The sequence below is a fragment of the Pantherophis guttatus genome, chromosome 2 (assembly GCF_059756535.1).
Source record: "Pantherophis guttatus breed Tessera chromosome 2, ASM5975653v1, whole genome shotgun sequence".
Classification (NCBI taxonomy): domain Eukaryota; kingdom Metazoa; phylum Chordata; class Lepidosauria; order Squamata; family Colubridae; genus Pantherophis; species Pantherophis guttatus.
In genome coordinates this window covers 69,505,975-69,512,582 of record NC_142064.1, presented here as the reverse complement: position 1 = coordinate 69,512,582, position 6,608 = coordinate 69,505,975, and positions in this window count along the sequence as shown.

Here is a 6,608-nt window from a genome sequence, read left to right as displayed (position 1 = left end):
ACAAAGAAAGAGAAATGTTACAATTGTTTCTCTTGTTAGTATTAATAAGTGAAGGTTCAGGCCATTAATGAAGTTAGTATCTTTGTTGTTATTTTTAAATCACTTCTTATTCTTTGCTACCCAGCATAGATTTCTGAGATTATCTTTCAGTACATGCTTCCTCAATTATCATCAACTCAGTGGTAATATTTAATTATCTTGATTCACTTGCCTTTGATTGTTACAAGCTACAGAGTCTTCTCTGGCCCTTGTATTATATATCTAAAATGTTTAAGCTTTAGTTTCTACTACTAGTGCTTTCGGGAGCAGACTGTGAGAGCCAGTTTGCTATACAAACTGTAAGGCAACAGGCACCTGGAGATTGTAAATTTTAGCCCCGCTTTAGTCGTGAAGCCATCTGGGTGACCCTGGGCCAGTCCCTCTCTCTTAACCCTAGGAAGGGGGCAATGGCGAACCACTTCTGAAAATCTTGCCAAGAAAATCACAGAGATTAGTTGCCAGGAGTCAAAAACAGACTCAAAGGCACGCACACCTAGAGACACCCCTGTTGAATGATTTGTTCCTTTTATAGCCCAAGATATTCTCCACAATTTCTCCAGCAAAGCAATTCAGAAGCATACATTCTTCTTTCTGATAGCCCACCTGTCACAGCCATATGTTGCAACTGGAAAAAGCATAGCCTTGACAATATACGCCATGACTGGCAGTTTGATGTATCTGCAATTCAATATTTTGTATTGACTTGTCAAAGTCATTCTCTCTTGTACCAGATGTTTCTTTATTTCATGTCTATAGTCATCATCCTTTTTTGAGAGTAGGAAAAAACAGTCTATAACAACTTCATTTTCTTTCCTGCCTATTGGCGTTGGGATGCATTGCTTGTTGACATAATCTTAAATTTTGTTTTTTTTTACATTGAGCAGGCTGTTTTCTGCACCCTCCCCTTTCCTCTGAAACAACAGATTCCATAAGCCTTGCTTGCGCCTAGTCATTAAAGTGATATCATCAACATATTTGAGATTATTGATATTTTTCTGACAACATAATGCCAGTTTTTCTTTATTGTAGTCCAGCATTTCTCCTAATATATTCTGTATATATTAAATAAGTAAATTGTCAACATACAACCTTGACACATAACTTTCTTCTGAACTATTTAGAATTTCATTGTTGTTTCCTTGTTATTCTCCAAATTCTTCAGTTTGCAAATAAGGTGGCCAAGAATGTGCCCCTTGTTTAAGGGGTTATCCATTGTTGTTGTTGTTGTTGTTTTTTGTGGCCTATACAGCCAAAAGCTTTCGTAGGATCAGCAAAATAACAATTGACATCTTCCAATAGAAGAGAATATATGTAATATATATATAAGCTTGGGCTTGAACTATGTAATCTTTAGTGCTCTGTGAGCTTGATTGTTTGATTGCAGAAATGTCATTACCTGAGCAGTAACAGCATCAGTGCTCTTTTTATATACAGTAGCTTTCTCTGCCTATTTCATTTGCTCTGCTAAGTTAATACCAGACAAACAATCAAGCAGAAAAAAATATTAATCAAGGAAATAACACACATACCCAACACTGGCAGGGCAAACACCACCATTGACTTATTTTATTTTTGGAGCTTCCTTCCCCCCCTCCCCCATTATCCACTGCTAATTAGCAAACTGAATTTGAGTGCCTTTTCTATATCCAGTTCCTTCATCTGGAGGTTTTTGTTTGCTGCCTGGATTGAAAATCTTGACTACTATTTTAATCTCAAATTGTGACATTAATTCAATTGTTGGTAGTTTGAGCAATCTTTAGCACTGCCTTTTTGGTACATTTAAATGAGATTGTTTGGTATATTTAAACAAGGAATGCAATAATGTATTGTAATGGAAGGTTTTATATTATTACATAGGTATTTGAAAAAAGTCACTTGGAGAGCTTAGGTGCATCCGTCTTGTTGACACCACCTGTAACATATAATAACATATAAGTCTATAACAACACCCATCATTCCCAACTAGCACAGCCAACTATCTGACTGAGCCATAAGACTGGCACTCCAGAGATTAAATGTCTAAGACAGATGTTTCTAAATTCCTCAGATTTTCCAGTACAGATGGTGCAAAAAGCCAAGTTGACTGAGAGGTGATGGATGTTTGGTTTCATGGCAATGGCACGAAGACCCCTTGAAGGGGCTTCCAAAAGCCTAGAGAGGTCTGTTTAACCTTCCCTGAGATTTCTTCCACTCTCAGGAATAATCTTTTCTATTGAAAGAGACAGAGACAGAGAGGGGCCTTTCATCTGTCAAGTGGGTATGTTGTCTCAGCTGCTGCTCTTGCCATATGAAAGGTTCCATGTGGTTTTTACTAATTTGTTTTATGTGTTATTTGTCTGTGTGTGTGTGTGTCTGTGTTTAAATCTGGAGTGTTTTTAGCCACCTTGGACAGCATAAGAAATTAAATAATAACTAAATTAGAAGGGATAAGGTAGGATAGGTAGTTTGGCTCATAATAAACTTAAAGAAAGATCTCCACTTTGAACTATCCAGTTTTTTTCAGCTGAAATCTGAAGCAACTTGCCTGGCTAACCCAGCCAAAGGTATCTTAAGCTGGGCTGCGGATTGTGTCTGTTCTGCAGCTGCATTGTATAGAGGGGAAAAGAAATAAAATGATCCACGATTCTTTTCTGATTACAGTTTGTCCCCAAGTGAGCAAATGAGTGTGAGGCAGTACACTCTGCATGTTTTGCCTATTAGGGAAAATGCATCTTGGTCTTCCTTGGCTGCTAGTTGCTTGAACTCAGTCCAGTCATGAAAACAAATATAAGCTGGCAGTGGGCAATTCCTTCTGTACTTTAGACTTCATTACAGTATATTTTTATGAGATAACAATTTCCCCTGAATTAGAATAGTGATCTCATATAAAAGCTTGGGATGTTTTTCTTTAAGTAAAGATAGCTTCAGATATAAATAGCACTTTAGGCACATGTGATTCTAATTTACAACGTATTTAATGATTCCAGCAAGGGTATGTTAAATATGCTAACCTAGTAACCAGAATAACATACTTTTAAGACCTTGTAAAGGAGTTCAGGAAGCCTATTTTACGCATTGTTAATGTTTCCTAGACTACAGTACTGGCCTAATCATTCCTTGTCTGTCCCATTCTTTCATTCTTTAGCTATTATTTCTATTTTTTAGTATTTATCGTATGTACAGGTAGTCCTTGACTTACAACAATTCACTTAGTGGCCTTTCAGTTACAATGGCACTGAAAAAAGTGATTTACGACCATCGCAGCATCCCCATGGTCACATGATCAAAGGTGAGACACTTGGCAACTGACTCATATTTATGATAATTTCAGTGTCCCAGGGTCATGTGATCACCTTTTGCAATCTTCTGACAAGCAAAGTCAATGCGGAAGCCAGATTCACTAAACAACTGTGTTGCTAACTTAAACAACTGCAGTGATTCACTTAACGACTATGGCAAGAGAGGTTATAAAAAGAGGCAAAATTCACTTAATAACTGTCTCGCTTAGCAACAGAAATGTTGGACTCAATTGCAGTCGTAAGTTGAGAACTATCTGTATAGACCTCCGTCTGAATAAAGGATTAGCAATTATGCTTCTTTTAGTAGTGATCCCAAGTGGAATCGTTTGGGATTTTGCGTGAGTCATGAAACCATGATATACAAATATTTGTTCAACCAGCCACAGTTGGATTAGTAAGGCTATTGTCTGGACACTCACAGAATGGTTATAGGGTAGTGACAAAAGAAAATGAGGATCGGTATTCCAAATCAACTTTTTTATATAATGCTTCAGAAGCATACAGTTTACAGGTTAACCTTGGCAACCATCAACAGTATCTGAGAACCATTTGTTTTTTTACAAATAAAAAACCCTGTGTTCCTCAATACGCATTATTCATTGTATCCTTCTATGTTCCTCAGTAACCATTGTTTCTCTCTTTATAGATGAGAGTTAATAATTAATTGAAGTCTTCCCACAATAATTCCATTGGGGTCTTCTATATTCAAGGTTTTCTCTTGTGCTTTACCTTCCCACAGACATGTCTTATATTGCAACTTCCCATGTGTTTACATCTTGAAATTATGTGAGTAGGCAGCATACAAATGTGGACAAACATTGTACAATTTATTAGAAAATTTTAAAACTCGATTTCAACAAGTCAAGTCCAAATCGTAAAGGTGTCACGAAATTTATGAAAGTTCCATGCCTTTCTTCAAGCTCCCTGACAGTGTGTGTGCATACATACACATATGCATACACGCACACACACACACACACAGACAAAGAGAAGTAGTGTGGTATAAATTAGTAGAATAAAGAACCAAGGGTCTTGGTAGGGAGGCAAAAAGGGAAGAACCATATGATAAATATAATTATCTATATAAAAATAATTTAATCATTGAATTTATTGTTAAATCTGGACCATACTGCAATATACTGTAACACACCATCTCTCCGGTTTTAGAGCATGAAGACCTTTCAGAAATACTATAGAATTGAAGCCTTTATTGATTAATATGCACACCTTGATTAATACGCACATAATTTATTTTAAAACAAATCTCACTCTCTTCCCCTTATGTGTGCATATTATAATGATCTACACATATATTTGGAAGTGAGGTCCATTGAATTCTCTGGGAATTTCTGACTAGATAAAACTATTTTGGAAGACCGTGGCCTGATAACCATGTGTAAGTTCAGATAGGACATGCATTGTTAATTATGTTTCAGCAATTTTTAGAATCTATTAAGACTTATCCGAACAAATCTTATAAGCAATTTTATGATCTGCTTATATATTTCACACATGTGCATGTGCCTTAAGTATGTTCCTTACATGGTTAATGATGATGGTATGCAAAATGCTTAACAGTGGTTTTCTTGGTCATTTTTAGAGTAATTTTGTAAAGCTGGCCTGTTATTTTAAGATAAGATGTTATTGGGAAAGTGAATGAAGTATTATTTAGACAGATGATCAGTTTTGTGGCCTAGCTCCTAACTTAAAACAGCCATTTCCTGACTCCTGATTTATGGCATTATCCAACCATTGCTGTGCCTATATAACAAAAGATAAAGACAGCTTTAAAATACTTGAGTGATATTATGAGACACTACAAAGGGAAGAGATAGCTCAAGTGAAGTAAGAAACAACAGAAGTGTGTCTGTTACAACTGTTGCAAATTTCATTTTCCTTTTAACTATGTAGACTGTTCATTTCCCTTCCAGATGTAAGCTGATGTTTGACTATACTATGGCAAAACTGGAAAGTTTAGGGGTTGGGAAAGACTGAGCTAGATGTATGATCTGCATGCATGATTGTTTTCTTACAAGATAAAACTAGGATGCTAAAAGTTTAAACTATGTGTTTAATTATTATATAAGGCACATAAACTGACTATTTGTTTCTGCTGCTTAATGTATGCAGAATGTCTTAAATTAATCTCTCAAAACAAAGATAGATTATTTGTTTAAAAAGAGACTAATTTATTTACAGGAACAAAAGCTACATCTGGAAATACAGAACAAGCCCTTGTCTACTCTTTTGTTTGCCTAGTTACTGCTTCCTCTATGAAGGAAGGCCTCCGGTGCAAAGGTTATGAGAGGAAAAAATGGGTAAGGTCTGGTGCATAATTATCAGAAGAACACTGCAAAACAATTGGGTGGGTGGGGAACAAAATACCCTGAGAAGAAGATAAAGAAGGAATTGATACTAATGTTAATGGTGAGGCAAAGCTGATAAGAAAGTTACATTTTCAGGATTTAGCAGGATTCCTGTAAATGCATTTGTTTTTTTAAAAAAAAGACACCCTACCCCCAAAAATTTGCAAAACAACAGAACAGTTGAAGTTGTTCTCTGCCTTGCAGGGAGATCAATTCTCTTTTGGAAGAGAAGCAAGGAAGGAAGCCAGCTTTGTGCTGCTTCCAATGCTAGGAAAGTGACTGGGTTTGTAATCTTTCCCAGCTAACACCCAGCATTCCTGGTCTTTTCCCCCAACATAACTTTGTTTACAGAAGTTTCTACAGCAAATTCCGACTATTCAATGCAGAGCGAACACTGGTGGGGCCGCACCAACAGACTGCACTGCAGGCTGCAGATGTACGTGCATCCGAGCCACATGCTGTTCAGGCAAAAGTACAGGCATCGCCCTTTTAAAGCTGTTCTGCAGGCGGCAGAAGGGAGGAGGAGAAGGAGAAGGAGAGGAGTTCATCTGAGGACACAGTCCCAGTTCTCAGAAATCCCTTCGCTGCTGGAACATCGAGCTCCCTTTACTGCAGTTGAACAAACTGCCCTAGATTGGGGGCTGGTGAGCCCGCCCCCAGCCTGTGCATGAAGCTCAGGGCGTCCATACCCACGTGAGCTGCACTGAAATTAGCACCTCCACCTCCGAGACAGACAGAAGCAGATAGAAAGAAGAGGGAAGCTGGATGGGGAGGAAAGAGGAGAGCAGCCCAGTGACAGCTAAGGCAGCTGCGTGACATCTGGCCCAAGGCCATGCTGCTTTCATCCAGTGGAAATGCTGGATGACGTTCTCCCCTTTTTCGACTTCAGGGTCGAAGGCGGCTCTTTCATAGATCCTGGCGCCAC